Below are 26,476 nucleotides of genomic sequence, written 5' to 3' on the forward strand. Positions count from 1 at the left end.
GGCTACCATAATACTGACCTAATTTGGCCGAAACGAGCGCCACAGAGACCAAAAATAATATTTAGGCTTACATGCAAAGCACATAAAGATGTTCCATTTTACTTGTTTTACTCAGGTGAACTGGACTTTCCATAACCTTTTCTTAAAAGCTTCCACCATCATATACACTTGTGTGCTGAATCCCGCTGGAGTCTATTCGTTTCACTGATTCGTTTTATGCTGTGCATTCAGAGGGCCAACGAAATGTCGTGAACTCCCGGGCCGGCTTGCTCGAAGCAGCGTCTCAGCTGAGACTGGTGAAAGAAAGCATTGCCAAGGCTAACGTTTGAGTCTGAATTTGAAGCGCGTCTCAGCTTGCGCGACTGCCTTGGCAGTGCTTTCTTTCTTGCAGTCTGAGCTGAGACGCTGCTTTGAGCAAGCCGGCCGTGGTGTCCCGATACGTACAAGTGTTTTCTTCTTGTTTTTGGTCATTGGAGAAATTCTTCACGGTACTTAGACAATGTCGCCGTTAGGAGTGTGCACGTGAGTGCGGAGTCCGGACCTCATAGAGTGTTGAGCAGAACTAGCGTAACAGGCGTCAGCTACGGCCGCCAATTGTGTATCGCTTAGAAACTAAGTGTGTGTTGTCGAAATATTACATCCCGAGGTTTCTAACTGCCTCAAAGCGGTAGGCCTCTTTGCGTACCGCTTCGGGCAATAAGTCGGATTTAAGCCGGTTTTATATGCCCCCAAAAGCTGCGAGTAGTACATTAATAATGTGGACACAATTTGATAATCCCTATAATCAGTTGGCTGAACACAGTTGAATAGCCCCGCAAGTAAAAATTATTCTCTTAAAAAAAGTGGAAGCCGTTTACAACTCCCTGTAACTCCGAATTGGAGCTCAGCTCTTGAGGAGGAGGAGGGAAGGGTACTAAGGGGAGGGTAGACCCCCCTCCTCCTCCCCATTTTTTAATATGCTCCGGGGGGTCACCTGACCTCGGGGGGAGGGGGTCACGTGACCTCGGTGGGGGGAGGAGGGTCACGTGACCTCAGGTAGGGGGCCACGTGACCTTGGGGGTCACGTGGGGGTCACTTGGGGGTCACGTGACCTTGAGGTGACCTTGGGAGGGGTCACGTTACCTTGGGAGGGGTCACGTGACCTTTGGGGCCACGTGACCTAGGGAGGGGTCACGTGACCTTGGGGGGCCACATGACCTTGGAGTGAGCTTGGTTACGCCGACGGCGACGCCGCTCAAGCCGGAAACGGGCGCCTAAGAGCTGCGCTCTAAAAATAATAAAAGAACAAGTATAGAAACCGAAACTAAACCAACGTTGGTTGGTCAACATTAGTGTTTATTTTATCTTTAAATGTACTTAGGTTCATTAAGAAAAAAAATAAAGCTAAACAATAATTGTAGAATTCTATACCCCGAAAAAAACTAAAAAAATGTAAATACTTTGTCAGTTTCGGTTTTAATATGAAATAAGGAGAAGAAAAAAAAGAAACAATTATTTGCATGGCTCAAGATGTGACTACTAGTTTTAATAATATTTAGAACAGGAATCTAGGTAGAACTCATTCATGTGCAAAAATAACAATCCTAATTTACGATTCTATCTGTAGCCGAGCGAAGCCAAGGCTGAAGAGATTGACGTGTTGCGCTCTGCGACTACCTATTCTACGACTGACGTGTCCACAATAACCCAGAGGGTCTTATTGTTTTGGTCCTATCCCCCGTGGTCGGCAGCGGCGAACATGGCGAGCCCTAGGACGCCGAAACGAAGAAAACGGTACCTATATTGTGATGAAGACTTTGTACTTCCTCGATCGACGCAATGTCTGCATAAGAAAAACAAGCGGGACTCTGAGTTGCAAAACTCGCCGTCGAATCGAAAAGCAGTTAGCGAATCACCACCGCTACCTGCGAGTCCCGGACACAGTGACGACCCCCCTGTTTCGTTGGGTAGCTCCAGTAGGAGCTCATCGTAGAGTTCGCCTTCTGACGAAGAGCCTGAAGAACCGAGCTGGGCCGCCGACCTGAGCGGAGACTCTCACGAATCGCCTTCGGATGTCAATGATGTGAGTGATATTGAGGGGAGCACTGAGGGGGAGAGTGGTAACGCGGAAGAAGGCACCCGTTCCTCTTCATTTCTGCTGGATGACGACGGTCTTTTTCAACGATGCTTCGCGGAGTTTGGCAGCGCCACTCTGCCGCACTCTAAAGCAACTAAAGCGGCCGCCGTCGCTATGTTGTTGTCCATAGCAAGCGCCCACAGAGTGACCTGACCTCTGCTTGAGCATATCCTAGAGTTCGTCGACATGCTGTACGGAGCGACGACTCATGTTCTGCCACGGAGCAAGTACATGTTCCAAAAGCTGTGGTGTTCGAGGACGTCTGCTGTAGCCAGAAAATACCTGTACTGCGAAAACTGCACCAGACTGCTCGAAAGCAGTGCTACTTCTCCACGGTTGGCCTGTGCTGCGTGCAACCTTCCTTATAATCAGGAGATGGTCCTGAAAGCTGGATCATACTTTACTATTTTAGACGTTTGCGAGCAGCTCAAGCACGTCATTTCGAAGAAGAAGAAAGAGCTGAGTGAAAATATGGAGAAGATCGAAGAGTCCTTGTCAGAGCCAGAGGTAACGGATGTGACGAGTGCATCCAACTACAGGTGCATAAGACAGGATGGCGTGATCAAAAAAGGAAACCTGACATTGATCATCAATACGGACGGGAGCCCATTGTTCAAGTCGTCGCGTTCGTCGATTTGGCCAAACCAATTCAGTATCAGTCAGCTACCAACGCAGAGAAGATTTACGAGCACCACATTACCAGGTCTGTGGTTTGGGCGGAAGCATCCGAACATGTCGGTATTCATGTCGACGTTTGCCGAAAGTGTAGTATCCGTGTCACCCATTGAGTGGAGCTACTAGGGTGAAGACTACTCCTCAATGGTGCAGATCATCGGCTGCACAGCTGACGCTCCTGCTCGTGCTGCAGTGCAGAACCACGTGACTTATGCTGGCTACTTTGGTTGCCCCTGGTGCCTCATCAAGGGAAAACACGAAGGAGGTCAGTAAGTCACTTTTAAAGGACTTGGCTGTCTTCGGGATGAGTGTTGTGCTTTCTAAAGTAACATTTGCATACTTGCAATAGTATTTCATACTTATACAATGTTTCAGAGTTTACTATTGAATTGTTCATGAATGGTATTTCCTTGCAGGATGTATTCGGTATGCCTATGACGAAGACGATCAGGAACCAGCTCCTGAACGAACAGCTGTCATGGTGCTGAGAGACACAGAACTGGCAGGGCAGTTTAGGGTTGCCGAGCAAGGGGTGAAGGAACCTTCATCACTGGCCACTGGCCCATATTTCGATCCTGTCTTGGGATACACAGTGGATTACATGCACTGTGCCTTGCTTGGTGTGACGAGGCAGGTCACAGAGACCCTGATTGCATCGTCGAAATCCGCCATGGCTTTCTAGATTGGTATGCATCATTCTCACTATTTTAAATGCCTCTCTGTTGCTTTCCACATTGTTTGCAATCACTGCCATTTATGTTTACTGCAGTATGTTAAAAGGGGTTCAGGACATGGTAAAATAAATTCTGAGGTAACTACGGCATTGGAACCCATTAAATGCCACTACATATTTACTAAATTTGTTTTGCCAGCACCGCATTAGTTTCGTGAATAAATTTGATTTGATCATGGAACCCTCGGATCTGCTCATTGAGAAAGGCCGCCATGTTTTAAAGGTAGCTGACATAGTCTGGCTCTTTCTTTCCATATATTTTATAGTGTCCTTAGCGCACAAAGGTGCACCTAGCGTTGCTGTAGCTACCGCTTTGCCTGCTGTCCCAGACTTGGGTCTCTCAAGTGCTCTCAATACTTCGGCGCGTCAGCAGCTTCCGCCTTTCGGCCGACTCGTTTGCTGATTCTGAAGACGACTGCTCTAGCTCGACCCATGCTGACGTTTCTACCCCGTTGCCTCTGCGTGAAAGAGGGCTATCAGAAATTATGTGTATGTACCACACGACAAAAGGTAATCCATGCACATTTATTTAAGTTCGATGTAAGACCTGCCTACACATTCGATCAACGAGAGCTAGCGTCACTCTGTGACAAACCACTATGTCTGGCAGCAACTGCACCATGAGCATCATGCACCAAAATTATTCCTCCGAAAAGCAGACATGCACACCTGCAGCCCTCTCATCCCCAAAGCGAGGTGTGCTATACACGCGAGAAGAGTCCACTCGGGGGAAAAAGGGTCGTGCAGGCATTCCATTCAGGGCGTGGGATGAGGGAGCTTGGCTTTCAGTTCAGGGGAGATAAGCAAGTTGAGCGAGAGAGTCCAAGCGTGGCGAGACAGCGAGCGTGACTACAATAAGAGAGCAGTCAACTAAAAGATTACAGTCACGTTATTCCCGGATGCCATATGTGGCTTTTCTAGGCCGGCGATGTCAGGATTTTGCCAATGTTGCATGGTCTCGAGAAGCAAATTATCAACATTGGAAAATTCATTATTTAGTTTAATAGAGCCCTAAAAACAGTAACTTGGAGCATGTATACTCAGTAACCTACGATCGTTCCATATCAAGACTATTCAAGCACGATTATTTTCGTGTCCTGGCCCCTTGAACAATATGATCATACAGGTACTGATTGAAGGAGACCTTTGCATTGAAGAGATCTAGTAGACAATTCGTGACCTGCCAATTGGCTTCTTGTTAGGAAGATACTGAATCAAGGGATAGATAAAAAAAGAACATGTCGATGGGCTATACTCCGCGACGCGTAGCTTTGATCGGCACTTGGAGTGACTCGTAGCTTTGACTGCATTATCACAGAAAGTTGCCCCTGAGCATAGTTGCTACATGTCAATTGAGCAAGAGCGCCGAAATAATGAGGACAACGATGGAAGAGTACACACCAGAATGCTACTGGCAACAGAAGTTCATAAAGAAAACATACGTATATACAACCTTGGTTCAACTTTATACACAATGAATTGTAATCCCTTCTAAAAAATTAGGGGCAATGTGGCCACCATTCCGCTTTACACTTACTTTAAATACATCAAAAGCTCCCATTTTCTTGTGGTTTTATACTTGCCCAAAATTTCGCTTACCTACCGCACCGATCGCAGTGGACAGCCAAGTTTTTCGGAGTAGACCGCTCTACAGTAAATTAGTGCTTCCTCGCACTTTCATTTACTCATCTGCCTAACTGGCCAGTGTAAAATTCGCCCATATGGCCTTGGCATTTTGTCGACTATCGATATGGCGTAATCTCCAAAATTGTTTGCAGGCTCAATTGTGCAGACGCCCCCTTTTTGCATTCCGTTATTCACTCTTGGGCATAAGATACTAGATAGCTTTGATGATGCTGCTAACACTATGAGAATACAAAAGTGTCTGCAATCGTAAGGTTGTGGGGCAATCTATTGATATATGCAAACGCTGCCACTTCCTTTTTTGTTATATCTTATGTCAACAATAACACAAGGCTTTCAGCAATTTCTGCTTGAGTGCCCTCAGGATACCCCACTTTTCTTTGGCGGCTGAGTGGCATCGATCGTTCTTGATGCGGCTGTTCTGTTAGAATCGTGTGATCATCTTGCAGCCGCTTCGATGGCTCCGAAGCAAAGCGCTGGTCTCTGGATTCACAGCTGGTGGGTTGGAATCTCGGCCGAAGTGCCCGCAATAAGGCTTATTGCAGAGGGGGCGCCATGTAACCAAAATTTCAGTTGCATGTCAAAAAGATCCCCAGGTAGTTCAAATTAACCCTCAATCATCCACTTATCTGTGCAAGATGCCCCTCATCAGTTTGGCATGTAAAACCCTCAACTTTGTGATCATGTTGCTGACTAAGGTTTTTACATTCAAATCAGCTGCCTAAGAAAAGTGGGGTATCCAGAGGGCAATCTGAGAGAAATCGCTGAAAGCCTCGTGTCAAACTTGGGATGGATATGAAACAACAATAAAGATTTATTATTGCAATCATAGCAATGGCTAGTTTTGCTGAGCTGCATGATGAAACGATAGTGCTAACTTCTTTTTACACGTGAGACTATAACTAAAACCACAATCACCATCCACTGCGCCTGCATCCATAAAATCACTGAACGACATGTGAAATACTACAGGAGCAATCAAATAGAACTTCCATCTCTACCCTAGGGATTGCTACTGGACCCATTTAGTCCAAGCCACTTCTTGAGCAAGCGACAAAAAGAAGAGCGCAAAAAACACTTCCCCTATTGATTTTTCCAGTCACTAATTAATGAGCGTCATCCCATAGCAATCCTCAAGCAGTCTAACACATCCTAGAAGCACACTCCTGTGCTGAGTTGCAGCACATACACCGGCATTGGCACATGGATGTAAACAAAAAATGGTTGCATATTTGACCAAACGCGATGAAATGCGGTAGCTTTACAGAGACACTGTTAATGAAAACAAATTGCTGCTGTTGCTGGTGCCCTTCGTGCATTTGTTGCCCTCGGCATGCTCTGCTGCTTGACCCATCGAGCTCTTTCGATGCCTGCTGATTACACCCCTGTCAACAACTGTGAAAAGGACCGGGGCAGTGCGAGAAGAAGCCTTCTGGTCACGTCGGCCATGTGGCAAAGATTTTCCGGCCTGCTGAGAAAAACACGACGAGCTCTGTACGCTCAATGGCTGACTGCACGCCACATGATTTCGCTATCCTTTTCCAGCCCTCTCCCGCCTTTACTTTGCCCGACTCCTTAGAGGTGGTGTTGCATGAGCCCCCTCCCCCTTCCCCCAGCTTTTTACTCGGCGCAATGGATGGAGAATATGGGAGGATACGCCCACTGATTACAGTCGTCAAACACTTTAGGTGCAGGGCGCAATATTATTTCACTCACGAGTGAAGGTATAACACAATTCATGAATGAAGAAAGAATAAAACAATTAAAACAGGGACAACACAACCACATCGGGACAACACAACCACACACCAATATGAAAGATGTGGTTGTGTTGTCCCTGTTTTAATTGTTTTATTCTTTCTTCATCCATGACTTAAACCAACACGCTCTTCTCCCAAGTATAACACAACCTTGAGCATAGTCATCCTATAAAGCTACAGGTTTAAAAGCATGGCGGTGTGTTTCCGTGCTTCGTGTAGTTCAAGGGCTGAAGCTAGGTAGCGGCATCTCGTAAGCCGTCACAAGTGGTCGCACGCGTAGGCGGTCGCAACTGTGCGAACCAGCTTTTATTTCTCCTGTTGCATCTCACACTAATAGCGTCCAAACACAACAGCAACACTGCTAACCATCCCACATCCAAGGTGCTTCCCAAGCACATTATCAGGCACCAGTGAGTGAAATTTAAATTATAACCTGGATAATGCGCTTGGGAGAAAAGACACAAGCATCACACCTGGTTAAAAAGACCATTGCTGCGCAGGCGGCTCTTTTAATGTCGTGTCTTTTCTCGCTACATTAAGAACTGCGCTTAACCACCAAAAACTTGTATATCTTATGCAATCTTGTGTGCAGCAAAGACGAGGACAAAAGGGGAGAACAAGGACACAACAAGGCGCCTTATTGTGTCCTTGTTCTCCCCTTTTGTCCTTGTCCTTGCTGCGCACAAGATTGCATAAAATGTCAAACCAACTTGCCCAAACAACCACTCTGCTTGTATATCATTTGCTGGCCTAAATCAAATATGAATGTCTCCATTGCAATGAGTGATCTTCAATATAGTAAATAAAATGTTGTACAATTCCTGTTTTCAGCCAAACCTCACCAGCTGACGGCAATCAACGAGCGCCTGCTTTGCATCAAACCACCGCATTTTTCACACGATTGCCAAGGTCCCTCCAGGACCACGCCTTCTGGAAGGCAAATGAGTGGAGACACTGGCTCCTTTTCTACGTCCTGCCGTGCACGCTGGACATCCTACCTCCGAGGTATTGGAGACATCTCTGCCGGCTTGCGGAAGCCATTTTCCTGCTGTTGCTGCAGAGATCAACGAATCACAGATCCGACCGTGCCGGTAAATATTATATTTTTAAAACTTCGGTTTATTTGTACTGAAAGGAGCGTATGCAAGCAAATGGTGGCATGGGACTATTGGCTACCTGTATTATTTAAATTACAATGTCTGGAAAACAAACTGTTTAGTATATGCTTAACTTGTAAAGCGCCTAAAAAACGAGGACACGAGGAAGACGAGAACGTTTATTGAAAAACACTTACTATTTGTACACAAATTCAGGCTCCCGACACAAAAAGGAAAACTCTTTCTCAGTTAAGTGCACTGATGGTGCACTCATGCAGCTATCCTCGCCCATTACTCTAATGCAGTAGGCCTGAAACAATTCTCTCTGTTTTGTTTTTTAGTTTTCCAACTATTTTTGTTCTGTCAAGATTAGGCGCACACGGACACCTATCACAGTGAATTGCTAGATTACCCGACGGGAAACTTCTAACAGATAGGGCGTGCTCGCGTGCCCTATCGTTCAAGCACCTCCCCGTTTGCCCTGTATACGCTTTTCCGCAAGTCATAGGCATTTCGTAAGCAACTGACGTTGCGCATTCAGTGTGCTGCGCGGCGTGTTTCTTGGCACAAGCCTCACTTTTTGCTTTTTTGTTGCTGACTCTTGAGCAGAGACTGGACAGTTTTGATGGCGCAGAAAACACCACAACCACCTCAAAGTGTGCCGCAACTCTTTTTAGGCCGTGGGACAGCCTGTGGACGTAGGGGACTACCACGGGTCTTGCCTTTTTTCTCTGGTCGGCCGCTTTCCCTCCGTTTATTTTTTTAAGCTTTGAAACCATGGTTTCGGCAACTTCTTTCAAGAAATGCTCTGGATAGCCCGCCGTTTTAAGGCGTTTTAAGGCGTCGCACCTGATCAAAAAAGCTTTCGCCCATGTTATGCTTGCACGACTTGTCTAGGGAGGGTCTCATCAACGACGACACAATTTCTCGTTTGACTAACTTGGAGTGGGCAGACGAAAAAGGCAAAACGCCTTTCTTCGAGCGTGGCTGGTGCTTCCAGCATACGTGGTCCTTGTCGAAGTGCAAGTTTAAATCCAAGAACTGCAGCCGTTTTGACACCATATTTTGGTGGTTTTGAAACGGCGGGCTAACCAGAGCGTTTTTTGAGAGAAGTTGCAGAAACCCTGGTTTCAAAGCTTAAAAAAAGAAACGGAGGGGAAGCGGCCGACCAGAGGAAAAAGACGAGACCCGTGGTAATCCCCTACGCCCACGGGCTGTCCCACGGCCTAAAAAGAGTTGCCGCACACTTCGAGGGGCTTGTGGTGTTTTCTGCGCCGTCAAAACTGTCCAGTCTCTGCTCAAGAGTCAACAACAAAAAAGGAAAAAGTGAGGCTTGCGCCAAGAAACACGCCTACGCAACGCCAGTTGTTTACGAAATACCAATGACTTGCGGAAAAGCGTATATAGGGCAAACGAGGAGGTGCTTGAACGATAGGGCACGCGAGCACGCCCTATCTGTCGGGTAATCGAGCAATTCACCATGATAGGTGTCCGTGTGCGCCTAATCTTGACAAAACAAAAATAGTTGGAAAACTAGGAAACAAAACTGAGAGAGAATTGTTTGAGGCCTACTACATTAAAGGGTGAGGATAGGCTGCGTGAGTGCACTGTCAATACACTTAACTGAGTATTCCTTTTTGTGTCGCGACCCTGAATTTGTGTACAAATAGTGTTTTCCAATAAACGCTCAGTTGTAAGTTAGCACTCGGTCCTGTCTCGTCTTCCTCGTGTCCTCGTTTTTTAGGCGCTCCACAAGTTAAATATGTACTAACTAGCCCACCTATCCATTTTACTGCTTGGTATATTGCTGTACTATTACGGACTCTGTTAGCTATAACATGGAAGCCATGGCCGTTCTGCACCCCCAGCTCCACATGGCAGGTGCACTCATAAACGCTGGGCCTACCCCCGCCTACCCTGTGCAGTGAGGCTTCAAAGGGTAGGAGAGTGTAATTTAAATCTTTCCCTGTCGTCTGCTAGGCACAAAGCAGACGCTGCAACAGCACTTGCTGATGTTTGCTTTACAAGCTTTTGTGGGTGACTCGTTCAGCACGGAGATTCCCTGACTCGGAAACGAACCAGTCAAACAACCAACGAGGGGAACATACCAAACTAAGCATATCGTTGCCGATGGTTGTTACATATCTGGTAGATTACTTTTATTAACCAAACAGACAGATGTTGAAGGACTAGATTTGTTAATGGTCTGTGGTGAAACATTTACTTAATTATTTACAACTCCCTCTCTGAGTCGGTACAAAAAAGTATTCATTGAATTTAATACAAAAACTGGACCATAAAAACGATTATATTTGCACGATAGCATCGATACAAACACATTTTTTCATGAAAGTCATATATTGTACACAAACTAACCAATAACACTTCAAATAATGTAGAAAACTTAATGGAGTGTTTGAATGTCCAACTTCCTGCGAATGAAATATCTCAAGTAAGAAATAAAGCTCACTCCCGAGGAAGAAAATATGTTCAGGTTAACCTTTTTATTCTGGGTGATCGATTAACATAACGATTCTATTGGGGCGGCTAAAATCTTGGCAACAACCCTAATAATGTGTCATCGCCCCATTGTCATCGACCACTGCTCTTATCTGTGATGTTAAGGAATCAAAGACATTGCCGATAGTCTGGTTCGTTCCAGAGCTTCTCGCACTCCTCGTGGACAACACGCCACAGTTCGTTGGCAGTGGCCCTGTAAAGAGGACACTGCACCATCGCTGGCTTTATGCACCTCCAAACAAGCTCACTTATGTTGAGGTCGGCACCCTTCAAGGGCAGTGGGAGCACGTTGATTTAGCGACCTTCCAGGAGGTCGCGGACTTTGTGAGACGGATGAACTAGACACAAATCGTGTTGAAGCACGAAGTTCGTGTCGGGGAATGGGTCCTCGAGGGTGTAGGGAATCTTGACGAAGTCAACTATGTCACAATAACTGTAACACGTCATTATTCCCCCAATCCTAAACATTAAACAGTGTCCCAAGCCCCTCCCGAGAAATAGCACACCAGACATTGACAACACTGCTGCCACTAGGGGCGACTTGCCGCACAAGATGAGGGTGGTATCTGTAAAAAGACCAAATTGCCTACTTATTAATTGAAGAAACAATAAAATCTAGTGCCGTTTTAGCTAGAAATAAAGGTCTTGAAAGGAACTAGTTTATTACAGGCAGTAGTCGGTTCGTTACACTAGAAGCTGCTGGTCATAGCGAGTCGTAAACCGAGATGCGTCGGTCAAGATCACCTGTCCGCAGTCCATGTTCTGTGATCGACTGCGAAGCAAAGAAGGGCGCGCTTTTTGTTTTCGTTGATGAGCTGCTTCTGGGCAGAGGATCGGCAATACAGCCCTGCTTCAGCAAACCCGTGCTTCACCGTGTGGTCGGAGACGGTTATGCCCACTGTCTCTGGGACTTCATGCGTGACTGAGAAAGATTAACAGTCACAGCAGCAAGAAGCTGGTTCTGCTCGTCTTTTGTCAAACGTGAACGTGCCCTGCGTGGAGCATCGCATATACGGGCCTCGTTTCAAAAAGCTTGGATTATGCAGTTAACCATAGGCAGCCAGACTTCTTGTAATTTCTGCAATTGGTCGTTGCGAGTACTCTTTCAAAGAAAGGGTGGCTATACGTCATCTTTCTTTGTCTCGGACTCTTGCCACAACTGAACAATTCTTGAACCCATTCTGACGAGCAATATTTATTGGAAGAAACGGCAGTATCATTATGAAAGGATCGTGTCTGAGATTCTCGACTTTTTTTCGAAAAAAATGTGTGCAAAGGTTACTTCTATACAGTCACGGCCACGTTACCAGTAAAAATTAACTGTTAGTTTACTTATTTAAGCCAAAAAAGTAACTGTTAAGGTTGCAGTTACCTCTGCCAAAAAAGTAACTCTGTTACAGATACTGAGCTTTCAAAAGTAACTTGTTACAGTTACTGTGAAAAAGTAACATTGTTACTTTTCTATTACTGTGTAAAACGGTAAGTAATAGATTACAAACCAAATGATAGAGTTCATTCATTAGAAACGTAGAAAGGCATGTGGGTAGTCAAAATGGCTCAGAGTAAAAAAAAGGGCTATCATTCTGAAGAAAACACAACAAAAATAAATAAATTAATTGAAACACTGTTCGCTTCCTGCACCAGATGGAGACTCTTTCACTGAAAATTAAGGGGACAGGAAACTCCAATCGTCTCAATAAAAAAAAAAGAAAGGCAGCGCCGTGCACTTCCTTCGTCAGAATAGAAGACCTATTTGGGGTCTAGAGTGAACACGGAAGTTGTCAACAAGACACTTTTTTCTAGACACGAAAGCAGAAAGTTTGGGATAAACGAGACACGACTAAGAGTAAAAGACCGCACATGAAGACCCCAGATTGCTGCACAATTCAGATGTTCACCCACGCGAAGGGAGTGAGCCGGCATAGACGAAGAAGACATGTTTCTGTCCTCAACCGCTGTGGGTGCCAACTTCCTTCCTTTCCCTGTGTCACTATGGGTGCCCCATTCTCGGTGTGCCCCTCTGTGTTGGTCCTTCTTTACGAGGGTAGGCCAGCTCCCTCCACGGCGGAGGCCTAATCGCCAGTTTCTTTTACTTTCTTTTTTAGAGCGCAGCTCTTAGGGGCCCGTTCCCGGCTTGAGCGGCGTCGGCGTCGCCGTCGGCGTCGCCGTCGGCGTAACCAAGGTCATCCCAAGGTCACGTGGCCCCCAAGGTCATCCCAAGGTCACGTGACCCCCAAGGTCACCCCAAGGTCACGTGACCCCCCTTCCCCGAAGTCACGTGACCACCCCCAGGGTCACGTGACCCCCGCCGAGGTCACGTGACCTCCACGATGACGTCATCGTCACTGATGACGTCACCGGCATCCGCATCGTCATCATCACTGATGACGTCATCAGTGATGATGACGATGACGATGCGGATGCCGGTGAGGTCATCAGTGACGTCACTGATGACGTCATCAGTGATGATGACAATGACGATGCGGATGCCGTTGACGTCATCAGTGACGTCACTGATGACGTCATCAGTGATGATGACGATGCGGATGCCGGTGAGGTCATCAGTGACGTCACTGATGACGTCATCAGTGATAATGACGATGACGATGCGGATGCCGGTGGCGTCATCAGTGACGATGACGTTATCGGGGAGGTCACGTGACCTCGGCGGGGGTCACGTGACCCTGGGGGTGGTCACGTGACCTGGGGTGTCACGTGACTTCGGGGGGGCATCCGCATCGTCATCGTCATCATCACAGATGACGTCATCAGTGACGTCACTGATGACGTCCCCGACATCCGCATCGTCATCGTCATCATCGCTGATGACGTCATCGTCCACATCGTCATCGTCACTGATGACGTCATCAGTGACGTCACTGATGACATCATCGGCATCGTCACGTGACCCCCCCCCAGGTCACTTCACCCCCCAGTACCCTTCCCTCCTCCTCCTCAAGAGCTGCGCTCTAATTCGGTGTTACAGGGAGTTGTAAACGGCTTTCACTTTTTAGAGCGCAGCTCTTAGGGGCCCGTTCCCGGCTTGAGCGGCGTCGGCGTCGGCGTAACCAAGGTCATCCCAAGGTCACGTGACCCCCGAGGTCACGTGATCACACCCCGAGGTCACGCGACCCCCCCCCCCCCCCCCGAGGTCACGTGACCCCCCCCCCCCCCCCCGAGGTCACGTGACCACCCCCTAGAGTCGCGTGACCCCAGAGGTTCCGTGACCCCCCAGGTCACGTGACCTCGGCATCATCATCGTCATCATCACTGATGACGTCATCAGTGACGTCACTGATGACGTCATCAGTGATGATGGCGATGACGATGTGGATGCCGGTGAGGTCATCAGTGATGTCAGTGATGATGACGATGACGATGCGGACGCCGGTGAGGTCATCAGTGACGATGACGTCATCGGGAGGTCACTGATGACGTCACCGGCATCCGCATCGTCATCGTCATCATCACGGATGACGTCATCAGTGACGTCACCGACATCCGCATCGACATCATCGCTGATGAAGTCATCAGAGTCCGCATAATCATCGTCACTGATGACGTCATCAGTGACGTCACTGATGGCATCGTCGGCATCGTCACGTGACCCCCCAAGGTCACGTGACCCCCCCAGGTCACTTGACCCCCCCCCCCAGTACCCTTCCCTCCTCCTCCTCAAGAGCTGCGCTCTAATTCGGTTTTACAGGGAGTTGTAAACGGCTTTCACTTTTTTATCTCCGTTTCACTGAGGTGCATATACGTAAACTAATAACCTCAAGACGTAGAAAAAGTTTTAAGAAATCACCTTAACGAGGTTGGTGTTCAGCATTTTTATATAAAAAAGGTATTTGCTATTACAGTTACTGTGTAAAAAAGTAAGTGTTACAGCTACAAGTTCCTCTAACTGAAAAGTAACTAGTTACAGTTACAAGTTACTGAAAAATAACTAGTTACCGGTAACGCGCTGCCCAAGACTGCCCAAGACTGCTTCTATATTACGCATTTACGAGCCAGTATTATCACAGCTGTTTTGAAACAATAAAAAGCCATAAACTGCCATCAGTCCTAAATTATCGGGAGTCAACTGTATCGGGTTTATAGCTAGCTGTTGTGAAAATGGAAATAAGCAATCGTTGTTGGGCTTGTTTCTCTTATGTTTCATTCCATACCATGCATTTTCAGAGACCTTGCTGACACAGTTTGTTGGCCAGATGCCCGGACTGTATGGGGAGACTGCCATGACGTTCAACGTGCATCACTTGACACACCTCTCCTCTACAGTGCGGCGCATGGGGCCCTTGTGGGCCAACTCGGCCTTCCGGTTTGAGGACGGCAATGGCCGCTTGCTGAAGCAAATAACTACTGCAAAAGGAGTGCCGCAACAAGTTGTAGAGCGGGGGGTCATGCGGCAGGAATTGGAGACCCTGCTGGCGGCAGATTTTCTCCCAGCGGCGGTAAGGCTAAAGTGTCAGCGCGTCTTAGGATACGAGCACCTCAGGAGAGCCACAAATGTTGAGGGAGTATGTCTCCTGGGGAGGGGCACGCCAGTGCAAAGGTTTTCCCCTGCAGGAACTGCAGCAATGACTGCCAGACTGTCCCTTCAGGTGCGTTGGAGCACGAGCGCTTCATTGTGAACTCCCAGGTGTATGAGAGCACGCAGTACAGGAGGGCGAAAAAAAGCAATTCTACAGTAATTTCTTGCCATGATGACACTGTTGTAGTGATTTTGAGGGCTCTCCATGTAGATTACATGAACGTGGAGCGCTGCATCCTCCTGTGCACGCCACTTGAGGAGCGGGAAGTGCAGAACTCAGTCTTCCCATTTTATACTGTGAAGACAACCAGACCAGGACACTCTGCAGTAGCCGTTTTACCCGAGGACATGCGCGGTGCTTGTTTGTCAATTGATTTTGGTAGAGAACAGAGGTATGTCTGCCACCTCCCAAACAAGCTGGAGCGAGACTAGAACGATTTTTTTTTGGTGTGTGAGTTCAAATGTATTGAAGTGGACTAATGACCAGATTTTTTTTACCAAGCGTCACGTTTCTGCTCATAGCAAAAGTGGCCTCTTGTGTGTTCATGTTGTAACTAGTTATTGAGGATCAACCATAAAGTTATGCAGTACATTTTTTTTCTGCATTTTGCATTTGTGAACTCTTTTTTAGACTGCTGGAAATATACTTTCCACCTAAATAACTTCTCTTGATTTTTAACCGAGCTCAAGGGAAACGGAATTTCTACCAGGATGTTGCCACAAACATTTTTTTATGTTTAGATGCAAACTTAGTGATGCTAGCAGCTGCCAATTTCTGTTGATGCGGGGTTGGAAAATATGTGCAACTTTCAAACTGAATGGCGATGACAAATGTTACGATGGTGAACATGTTGAAGAATTCTTTGTTATTCATCCAAGTGGGAAGTGACGTGCACTTCTGCAATAACCTCTGATTGGTACAATATCATGGAGGATGAACAATATTAACTACTGTAAAAATCCCGAGCAAGTGCCTGCTCAGAATTTAGAGATAATCATGGTAAAACTGGGGGATGGGCACTTCTTAGGTCGGTGTTGACTGTTGGACGAGTTGCTGATAAATCTTTGAGAACAAGGTAGCGCTTTCGACAAGGGCAAGAGGGAAGAACAGGCAACACAGTCCACAAATTTCAGTTGTTTAATTCTCAGAAAACATCTAAGCTCTGCGCCAACGTGCCACTCAACCAATACCATACGCCGAAACTGCTTGCGGGAACCTCTCCAAATTATCAAAATACAATTCCCTAGAGCAGCTTCAGCGTATGGTATTAGTTATGTGGCACGTTGGCACAGAGCTTATATAGATGTCGTTTTCTGAAAATTACACAGTTAAAGTCTGCGCGCTCCGTTGTCTGTTCCTCCCTCTTGTCCTTGTCAAAAGCGCTATCATGTTCTTGAAACATGCTTAGGTTATGAATATGTAAAGATATATCCTTTATGCATTTTCCAAATGTTAAAGATAAAGGGGTGGGCACTTGTGGAATGGCAGATGTTCGGAATTTCACGGTATTTTTGTTTTCATTTTCATACTTAGCTCTAGAAAAATATTTCTTAATCTGATGTTGTGTCTGAGTTTTTAAAGAATCATTTGAAAGTTTTTCACATACTGTCTAAAAGCATCTTAAATTTTCAGTGATTTTTAATATGTTTGTATAGCAGAAAGCAGAAATAGTTTTTTTCTATTGTTTTCAGAAAAGTAACCAATGAAAGGGTTAACTGCACAATTTGACATGGCAATGCGGTGCAAAATAAGATTGCTGCGCATTTTTGTGTGATGTAGTCACAGTTGTATTCATTACTTATCTATTTTAGGTGTGACATCTACTCAGAATTATATAATTGTTTCCCTTGTTATGTTATTTGAAATTGCACTGGCAATACGACAGCACAGATTTTCGAAACAAATGCTTATTTGATAGCAAACACAAAATTTGTTGCTCTAAGTTTTGTAAATATGTTGTGCATGTGTGCAAATTGTGGTGAATTCAAAGTGTTAATATAATGCCAATAAAAACGTATGTTTGGCCCTGGTATGCATGTTCGTTGACTGATGAAGATAAAGGATGTGCGTATCTGTTTTCATGTGAACATCATTTAATGGTCCGCATATGTATTCGTCTCATATATGATGGTGTTATGGTAAGAAAAACACGTGACTTCAAAACTGATATGCACTAGCTGGATGTCATATCAGTTCTCATTTAGGCTGGATATGACATTCCAAATTCGGATATGCATGTCATAAGTTCTCATTTGAATTAAATATGAACTTGTATGCTGCATATAAATTTTCTTATGTTTCATATCAGTTCTGATATGCCGCATATAAGTTTTTGGCCCATTTCGTATCAGTTCTCATATGTCGCATATAAGTTTTGGGTATTTCATATCAGTTCTCATATGTCGCATATCAGTTTTTGGTCTTTCATAACAGTTCTTATTTAAATTCATATGATTTTTTTCAGTAGGGGTGCTAATGTGAAAGGAAGAATAGCTAGCTGCATAAACACACTTCGTGAAACAGAACAAAAAAACGGGGAATTCACCTGTCCTGCCGTTCAGCAATTCCCGACATCACTCTTTCTTTGTATACCGACAGGAAAATAGATGGGTTGTCGCTAGGGTGACCTTGTCCGTTCCCCTTCTCATTGCCCGCAAAATGCTTACTGCAAATTTTAGAATTCCATGTGGGTCCCCAGGCGGTTCCGTCGCCGCTAAAAATAAAAAAAAAGAAGTTATAAAAATCGCTTGCTGTATAAAGCAGCATGGTGTAATACGCCAAAACAACAGGGACAGACAAAACGAAGGTAGAACTAGACAGGACGCGGCGTAACTTTCAACTGAATTGTTTATTTAGAAGACAGAATTTAGGAAAAATATAATATAAAAGCAGGCACACGTGGCAGAACAACAGATATGGTCCAAAAACACACCCCCCTCTAATGCCAGCGTCATTGGTTCTTCAAATAGTAGAATTCTTTATCAGTCAATGACAAAGAGGGAGCGCTTATGCAAGTATTGTCGTGGTGGGACCTAATCAGGAAAGCTTCATGAATTTCTCTTGCCGTTTTTGTTTTATAATGGCCCATGACACAGGTGTCACCAAAGATGGGGCTGCACTTTTCAGAGTTGGGCCCGCAATCGCAACGGTCACAATGAACCGCTAAGTGGCCAGACGGGGACTGTCTGATCGCCAACGCATGCTCTCTGACCCTATCATTAATGCATCTCCCCGTCTGGCCAACGTACACCTTACCACATGACAAGGGGATTTTATACGTGACACTGGTAGCGCACTCGCGGAACTTGGTGACATGTCGTTTTTTGCATGACTCTCGTGTCACATCCGATTCGTCTCCTAATCGGCTTATCCTCTTACACAGCGAAGAAAGTTTGTTCGGTGCGGAAAAAACGACTGGTATATCAAAGCGATGGGCCACCTTCTTCAGATTGTGGGACATCTTATGTATGTACGGTAGGACAACAGGCCTACCTACTCTCTTAGGAGCCCTTTCGCACACTGCGCTGTTGTCTTTTCTCATCTTTTTTGCTAAGGACTCTGAAACATCTCGAAGAACATGACGGGGGTACCCTGCCGCTTCAAGTCTGCTGAGTTGAGAATGAAAACTGTTGTTCATCCTGTGGGGGCATGATTTCTTTAGCGCAGCCCTTAGGCAAGATGAAGCAATGCCCCTCTTCACTAACTTGGAATGCGCCGAGCTGAATGGAAGCATTCCTTTCTTGGAACGGGGCTCATACGCCCAGCAGGTATGCTCCGCTCCGAAATATATCCCAAGATCCAAAAACTGCAGCCGACCACAGACCGACGTCTCGTGGGTGAATTTTAAGCCGAAAGCGCAGCTAGCGAACAATTTTAAGAAATCGGTGATTGCTTGATCATCCGCAATTACAGGGCGGGACACACACACCAAATAATCGTCTACGTAACGAAAAATTTTTACATGTTCCTTTTGCTGAATTTTTTCAGAGATACGCTAGTCGCAATTTGCAAGAAAAATGTCACACAGTACCGGTGCTACAGCGGAACCGATGCAGATACCACGTTTCTGCACAAACAGCTCTCCCTCGAAGGAAACGACAGTGGAGTTGAGGTAGTGGTTTAGCAGCTCCAAAAAACCTTCGACTGTGAGACCACACGCATTGCGAAATGGGACTTCTCCATTTCGCAATGCGAAGAAGGTGGCCCATCGCTTTGATATACCAGTCGTTTTTTCCGCACCGAACAAACTTTCTTCGCTGTGTAAGAGGATAAGCCGATTAGGAGACGAATCGGATGTGACACGAGAGTCATGCAAAAAACGACATGTCACCAAGTTCCGCGAGTGCGCTACCAGTGTCACGTATAAAATCCCCTTGTCATGTGGTAAGGTGTACGTTGGCCAGACGGGGAGATGCATTAATGATAGGGTCAGAGAGCATGCGTTGGCGATCAGACAGTCCCCGTCTGGCCACTTAGCGGTTCATTGTGACCGTTGCGATTGCGGGCCCAACTCTGAAAAGTGCAGCCCCATCTTTGGTGACACCTGTGTCATGGGCCATTATAAAACAAAAACGGCAAGAGAAATTCATGAAACTTTCCTGATTAGGTCCCACCACGACAATACTTGCATAAGCGCTCCCTCTTTGTCATTGACTGATAAAGAATTCTACTATTTGAAGAACCAATGACGCTGGCATTTGAGGGGGGTGTGTTTTTGGACCATATCTGTTGTTCTGCCACGTGTGCCTGCTTTTATATTATATTTTTTCCTAAATTCTGTCTTCTAAATAAACAATTCAGTTGAAAGTTACGCCGCGTCCTGTCTAGTTCTAGCTTCGTTTTGTCTGTCCCTGTTGTTTTGGCGTATTACACCATGATGCAAAACCAACTAGCCCAACTAGCCATCCTCATTGTATAAAGCAGAGAGCGAACTACGATGTGAAGAACACCACTCACTTGCATCGATGGACAAATCTTATCCAAGTCGCTCGGCGCTCAATCTGCTACGGCTTCGATGAAAAGCCGTGTTATCGAAGTAATGGGAATAATCGACTAGAATGTCCTAATCAAAAAGATGACCCTAAAATATTTATACAAGCTTTCTGCTGGCGCAGATTGCTAGCGAAAAATGCGTTTCGTCATTGGTGAACAGTTTCGCGGTTTTGCCGACCGTTTTTTGCTAGCAGACGACCCGGAAGTGCAGAGTGGTGCGGCGATCGCTAGAGACGATGTCGCGACCGCAAAGTGCACTTATGCTTCAAAGAGCAATCGGCAGGCTGCACTGATAGTACCGCGGGTCACGCTGAGCGGTGTTCGCACTCATTATAATCGTGATAGTACATCCAACAACACAGCAATTATTCCTGCTCTTCGTAACGGGAACAGGCATCTAGAAAATTACGATTTGTAGCCCACTGTCCACAGCAAAGCAGCGTTAACGCGGCGACTCGGGTAGCCTCTCCGATCAAAACGGCCCAATTGGCACGAGAGGCACCCTGGTCGGGGCTTGATCGTTTTCATGGCTGTGTTCCAAAATTTAGTCGATCCGACTCCAGAGTAAAGCTTTCGCACCGTGGCGTTTCAAAACTTACTCGAACTTACTCGATGACGTCACAACGCGCGTTTCAGAAGCGGGTTGTTTACTCCGGAGTAATTACTCGCGCTACCCTCCTTCGGATCAAACCGAGTAAATACGTCACGTGATGTGCTCGTCATCTGCTTTTTGCGCTAACAGCCGTCAAAGCTCGTTTGCGTTGTTGCGTTCGGTGACAGATTGCAAAAATGGCTGAGAAATCGACACCGTCGTTTTTGTGCAGTTATTGCGACATGTCTTTCGCAACTCATGAATCAGCTGTGCAACACATTCACAGCGTGCATCTTGCGCGAAGAGATATGTACATATTTCTCAGTAGCAATTGACGTAAGCGTCACTCAGACTTCTCTACATCCTCGCTCTCAGCGTTGGAGTGAACTCGCCGTTCATGCTTTCAAGATTGAAGGCGTTCCACACTGACCAGATTATTTAGTTATTAAAAAGAGACGACCAACTAAGCCTTAAAATACAGGGACCCGACGTTTCGAGGCCTACTCGGGCTCTTTTTCAGGGGTGACTGCAGGAATGGCCGTTAGCTTAGGAGCAGCTTGCTCTGGATCATCTTCTTCGCGCTTTGAATATGCCATGATTCTAAGAAAGTCTCTGCCGGGGATTGGGTTCAATGTCGATGGCGAGGTGTACGTTTCCTCGGTGATGTATAACTTGGCTAGAAAAAAAAAAAGATATCGCTGACGAGGCTGTCACGCGGCGACAGACAACGCCGTGGGCATACATTCTTACTTTCTAGACTGAGAAAGTTGCACTGTCAGTTTTCTCCGGGTGGAATCGAGCACCGGAATTAACGCACCTTTCCCCCGAGGTGTATTTGAAGTTTTACGAGGCACGGAATTTCAGTATACTTACAGGGAATGATTGCGTAATGGTACAGGACTCCGACAGAATGCTCAATTAGTAGATTAATTTTGTATTAAATCGATACAGAGCCCATGTAGAAGCTGAGCAAGACGGGCTACCTCCGAAACAGTCAGCCGAGAAGGAGGTGTATGTTTATTGGGCTGAGGACTTGTAAATACTGGAATGGTGCATACCTGTTCGTCTTATCTTACGTTCAAGGCTGAAAATCGTCGAACACAGTAGATGATGATAATGAAATGATAATGAAGTAGATGATAAACATGGTTAAAAATCGCGCACAAAGGGACAAGAACAAAAGAGGGGTGGAACACAGACAGGCGCATCTGTGTTCCTTCCTCGTTTGTCCTTATCTCTTTGTGCGCGATTTCTAACCATGTTCATCGTTTACCAACTCGCCCGGCTTACTACTTTACTATAGAGATGAAAGTATTTTTTTTCCAGAGTATGCATAATAGCACTTGTAAGCAGTGAAGGCTTTGAAAATTTTATGTAAATGATCAGTCAACACGCCCCTAACCCCATCTCCCTTTTCCCACCCTAAACAAATGCCGTTCAGTTTTAACGTTCTCTCTATGATATATTTTTGTTTTGCAGCGTCAAAACTAAGGTAATTAAGTTACATATTTCACTGAGTACCGCTACACTGTGTGGAAGATGATTTTAAATTTCCAGAAATCGTAATTGATGAAAATTATGATGCGGAGAACGCATATGTATAAGGCACCTAGAGTATAATTACAGCGATCGCGCTAACTAACAAAAACAAATGTTTGACGTCTAACTGAAATGAGTTTTGATCTCAATATGCTGTTCAAAAGGAAGCTGACCAAGTGGAGCCGGTGGAGCCACCTCCAAAAACATTGACGCCAAGCAAGGAGGTGTACGTGTATGGAACACGACCAGCCGTACTGGCCTTAATCGAACGCTGTGAATAAGATGAAAAAAAAGTAATCCTGTCTCCACGGCGTTCTGGAAAGGGTAAAACAATACATTTTTAGGTATTTCGTATTATCGCTGTGAAATGAAGGAAATGCATGCTCGTGCCACAACTCCGTAGTGGCAATTTCCTCTTCTCCTTCTTTTCTTTTTTTTTTTTTTGTAGCACGCATTTTTATTTTATTTATGTTTTTAACGAAGAGAAGAAAAATATGTCTTTGCTTACCTGGCACTAGACAGCTACAGCGCGTAACGTTTCACACGAGCATGTCCGAAGATGAGAGATGTTAACAAAAGTCGAAGTGTTTGCCACTCATAGAGAACTCGCCGGTTTGGTGAGCTTGCTTTTAATATAAAGAGGCAGAATATCAATTTTGACTACTATGTCAGGGAGCGTTCATTTCGACAATCCGTTCACAAGAAACTAAATGCACTAAACTATTGGTGGTGATTTATTTGAGGTTGGCCGAGACCCTCAATGAAATGGGGTTACCCAGTCAGTGAGGACCAGTGTTGTGATAAATGGAAAAAATTTTAAAAGAGCGTATAAAGCCGTTAAGGACCACAACGCCAAGAGCGGCAACGACAGGTACGCATTTCAAGTCTCCACTTTTATATTTCTTGAGACAGATTTTCGTGAAATCTTTCAGTACTGTATTAATCTCGCAGGAAGGATTGGCCATTCCTCGAGGAAATGGATGAAATCTTCGGGCGAATGCTGGAGGTGGTCCCTCTGGCTGTTGCAAGCACCTCAGCTGGTTTGAGCGTCAGGGAAACCGGAGAGGAGCCGAAGGCGGAGTGCAGCCGAGGAAGCAAGAGGAAGTCCAAACTCTCGGAGCCACAAGAATTCCTGTCCAAAAGAATGGCCTTAGAAGAAAGGAAAGTCAAAGCCCTCGAGGATTTTAATTGTTTTTTTTTAAAGATTTCTTAAAACTCAAGAAAGCGGAGAGAGCCAGAGCGGAAGAAGAGCCATGATGTTTGAAACTTCGTAATCTTGAATTTAACTGACTCAAGCAATGAGCTGCAAAGATTGCGGTTGTTTGCGGCTTTAATGGCGCAAGAGCATCAATGGGCATACTGCGCCAAACAAGGTAAGTCAATAAAAAAGGTTGAGTAGAATTAAACTATGGGGAGTAGAATAGTTCTATAGTTTGTTTAAGGGGACACCTTGGCTTAACATTAATGAAATTTACAGCGTAGGCTGGTGATCATGCTAGAGGGTGCATAACAAAATTTCATGTCTGTCGGTTAAATAGGAAGGAAATTAGGGCAGCTTTTATCAGCAACACACCTACATTCTTTAGGTAATCTATCGTCGGAAAACTATCACGATTTTCAAGATTTTTATTCGCTAGATATGTAACAATGCCTAGGAGGTGCGGCTATGGAAAGCTTTTTGTAAAAAGTCATTTATACTATCAATTTTCTCTTCTGAAAATTGGTAAACTTTTTGGTCTTCTGTGTATTTGACAAAATGTCAACATTTTTTGTAAAAGACACCTGTAAAGTGACAAAAACATTCCATAGCCGCATCCCTTATTAAATTTCCGTCGGGAAAAGTGAAGAACGAGCCTTCCTTGTATTGCCATTATCAAACGAAAGGTTGACTAAAATGGAATCGATATCAAAAAGTGGAACAGAGAAAAATGTGTTCAAAGTGCTCCAAACCCTATCTTTTCTTTAGCTTTGGTGGACAAAAAATAATTTAGAAAAAATTATCTATGCAATGTAAACTAGTGAAATTTTTTTAAAATACTCTCTAGATGTTGGTGGATGTATATATGTAATTTTTCAAAATCAACGTTTTTGGGAGAATTTGTTCTTTTTTGTGTAGTGTCCCCCCTTCAAAATCCGGTATTTTCAAGGAAATCAAAAAGACTTTTGAATGAGATCAGTGGCCGCTCACCAAGTAGCAAGGAGGGTGAAATGGAATCCGATACTTGAAAAGATCAGGAAAAAAGAATTTGTGCTGCTGCCGAAGACCAGGACAAAGAAATAAAATATGAAGAACAGTCAGAGGTTCACCGCAGCGCTCACAGGATGGAGTTCTTCACCAGTAAGCAGGTAGCTATGAGTGAGGTAGGTGTGGCCGATTCTCAGGCGGCTTATGAGGACCTCGCGCAATCTATTTTTGTTGTAAGACGTTTCCGAGGTACCAAGGTCTGGCTTGATGGTGCGAAGCTTATTGTTAACCTCTACATTTCACTCGGACTGCCACGATTGCAAGACTACAAGTCTTGTAGGCATTTTTAAGTCTTGGTGGGCGATGCGGACATGTGACACGGGAAGATTTTGCGAAGAGACTGCCGGTTTATCTGCAGCCTCATTGCCTGCCATACCCACATGGCTAGGAATCCAGCGAAACCTAATGTAGTGCCCATTCTGTAGGCTCTGCTGCACCTTAACGCGCACAGTCACGGTCAGTCGATTCTTTGTTGATAAAACAGAACATACAACCCGAACAACACTCTGGTAATCTACAAAGATGATGGCTTTCTTTATTTTACTCTGAACTATATGGTCAAGCGCCATCATCACCCCACATAGCTCGGCACTAAAAATACTGGCAAGAGTGTTTAGACGAGCGTCTTTCGAAAACCGAGAAGAGTATATAGCCGCAACAACATACATTGACGACTTTGCACCATCAGTTGACACAGTGGGCTTCGTTGGAGCAGGAGTCCGCAAAATGGTCATCTTTACCACACTTGGCACAAGTGGCGTTACCACGGCAGTTCTGAGAACCGTGGCCAAATCTCTGGCATTTAAAACAGCTTCGAGGATTAGGCACATAGGGCCTAACCCTGCAGTGGAGATAGCCAGCCCTAACAGCCTCGGGAAGTGTGGTAGATTCAAAGGTTAAGACTATGCGTTTAGTTTTCCGCTCTTGATTGTCCCGACGCATGGAGATGCGCCTCGCAGCTACAACTCCTTTCTCAGAGAGCCCTTCAAGTATTTCAGTGTCAGAGGCCTCAATCAGGTCATCTTCGGAGATAATGCCCTGAATAGTATTGAGCGTACAATGGGATGAAACAGTCACTTTGTGATCAGACACAGAATTCAAAGCAAGCAGTGCAGTACTCTGCTGTCTGGATTCAATTTCTATGAGTAGGTCACCTGAGGGCATCTTTTTGGCTTTGAAGTTCTTTCCAACCTCACTTTCTAGCACTTTTGCAACAAGAAAGGGGGACACCTTGGAAAGTGGTGTATCGTCTTCAGAGTGAGTAACCAAAAATTTGGGGAATGTAGGGGGAGATGAGGTCATGTATTTCAGAGGGACTTTGGTGCGGACCCTTTTCAGGGCCCGATCAGAGGGAGGTTTTGCTTTAGAACCCATAAGAGATGGGAGGAGATTCAGTGCCCGGCTGCACCGCCCATCACGGAGCCCAACAAAGGGGTAGGTAATGGGCCATAGCAAGAAGGGCTTAGCTGATACAATTACTCTACCAGTGCTGCTCGGGCACTATACCCTAGTGTGGTTGCAGGGATAGGACCTCTTTCCACTCAAGGTTGGCTCTTGCCACCTAAAAGGGTGAAAAAGGAAGGAAGAGAGTGCAGAAGAAAAGAGAAAGAGGTGGAAGGAAAAGCGAAAGAAGGAAGAAGAGGGTAGAAGAGGCGACTGACTGAATCATCCTGGTCAGGCCGAGCCAGGACACCCGTCTACGAGAAGCAGGGGCCGAAGCGGTGTATTGCCTCGCCCACGGGGCCCCGAAGGGTCCAAACGAACCCCGGGTTCAGCTCAACCGCAAGGATTCCCTTTTCCCCGGACACGGGTACGCCACGCACAGCCAGACGTGGGTGGGCAAACCCACATGGCTCGGGGTTCGTAGTGACGCCACTCACCAAGCACCTACAAAAGTAGGTGCCCCCTGCGTGCGGGTATGGTGGCCCTCGTGGCTGGGGTCCGTGGTGACGCTACTCACCAAGCACCTAGCACCTCAGTTGCAGGCGCCCCCTGCGGGGCTCGGGGTCCGCGGAGACGCCACTCTCC

The 26,476-nt window shown here is 45.8% G+C and overlaps 2 pseudogenes; both read left to right on the forward strand.

Annotated features, from left to right (window-relative positions):
- The first annotated feature begins 2,935 nt into the window (after positions 1 to 2,935).
- On the forward strand, positions 2,936 to 15,511 carry LOC115329658 (annotated as a pseudogene).
- Positions 15,512 to 22,769: 7,258 nt separating this feature from the next.
- Positions 22,770 to 23,416, forward strand: LOC120843247 (annotated as a pseudogene).
- Positions 23,417 to 26,476: the final 3,060 nt, after the last annotated feature.

This window comes from Ixodes scapularis, unplaced genomic scaffold, assembly GCF_016920785.2.
Source record: "Ixodes scapularis isolate PalLabHiFi unplaced genomic scaffold, ASM1692078v2 PGA_scaffold8__174_contigs__length_109621045, whole genome shotgun sequence".
In the NCBI taxonomy this organism is placed as follows: domain Eukaryota; kingdom Metazoa; phylum Arthropoda; class Arachnida; order Ixodida; family Ixodidae; genus Ixodes; species Ixodes scapularis.